Source organism: Octodon degus, unplaced genomic scaffold, assembly GCF_000260255.1.
Source record: "Octodon degus isolate 3935 unplaced genomic scaffold, OctDeg1.0 scaffold00016, whole genome shotgun sequence".
NCBI lineage: Eukaryota > Metazoa > Chordata > Mammalia > Rodentia > Octodontidae > Octodon > Octodon degus.
This window is the reverse complement of record NW_004524592.1, coordinates 16,221,976-16,223,265: the sequence shown is the minus strand read 5'-3', so window position 1 is coordinate 16,223,265 and position 1,290 is coordinate 16,221,976. Positions and strand designations below refer to the sequence as shown.

The 1,290-nt window shown below is 44.5% G+C and overlaps 1 protein-coding gene across 1 annotated transcript in view; it reads left to right on the top strand.

Annotated features, from left to right (window-relative positions):
• Positions 1 to 1,290, top strand: part of Cdk15 (cyclin dependent kinase 15) — a 108,180-nt gene that overhangs the window by 25,627 nt on the left and 81,263 nt on the right. The window lies entirely within an intron of this gene.

Sequence of the window (1,290 nt, the reverse complement as noted above, 5' to 3'; positions counted from 1 at the left end):
GTTTGGTGAATGGTAAAATGAATAGTGTGTATGTTGAAGCACCAAGAAAGTAGTAGGTTTTGGGAAGTCTCATAGGACTAGTAAACGTTTGATGGAGGAGTGGGTGAATTTTTAGTAAGGGCCGAGAATGTAGCTCAGTGGCACAGTGCTTGCTTTGCAGGCTCAAGGACCTGGGTTTGATCCGTAGCGTGTGCGCACGTGCACACACAGACACAGATACAGACACACACACACACACACACACACACACACACACACACACTCTGCCTAAAAGCCTTGTGAACTGGCCATGAAACTAGCTGAGCACATACAGGTGTGCTGTGGTAGGTAAAGCCCTCAGGTATCTGTTTTAGTTGTACTCTGCTGCTCATTGACCTGGCTCCCCCGACTTCCTCTCACTGTGAGGTCAGTACTGGTCCCAGCATCTCTGAAGTTCTAGTTTGCAGGATGTCACAACAAAGCAGATTTATCCACTCAACTCTGCCAGCTCTGCCTCTGACATTTTGCCTGTGTCCCCCAGGAATTCTGGGCCTGACCCTTCTTTTCTAATTTGCCAGAACATGTTCTCAGGTTGCTGTAGGATTCTGTAAGCATGAATGCTGGGGCTTGAATTCTCTCTTGCCAGTAGCACTGGGAAATAGCAAGTTATATTTAGAATACTAAGCATTTGTTTTCTTCTCTTAAGCTTCTCTATGTTTCTGAGAACCTAGTTAAGTCTTCAGTTTCTGTGTTTCTTTCTCTTTTTTTTTGTGGAGCTGGGGATTGAACTCAGGCCCTTGTGCTTGCCAGGCAAGCGCTTATTCTACTGAGTCATCTCCCCAGCCCCCACAGTTTCTGTGTTTCATAACCACATGATACACTTTAAAATTAGGGGTCAGAATGTATTTTTCTTTTTTCTTTTCCACTACCACTACTCTTTTTCCTTTCTTCTGCCTACTGTTTTTATTTTCTTCTATTTGGGTGAGGGGCTGCTAATTTCTTTCTTTCTTTCTTTCTTTTTTTTTTTTGTGGAACCGGGGATTGAACTCAGCCCCTGGCGCTTGCCAGGGAAATGCTTATTCCACTGAGCCATCTCCCTGGCCCCAGGGCTGCTAATTTCATTTGGTCTTTCTTCCCTCTTGTTTTTGGTGGAACTGGGGATTTAACTCAGGCCCTTGTGCTTGCCAGGCAAGTGCTTATTCTACTGAGCCATCTCCCTGGCCCTCTTTCTTCCCTCTTAACCTGTACTGTGGATTTCCCTTGTTTTCAACCTAGACTTTGACTTTAAAAATGTTTTAAAAGATAATGATG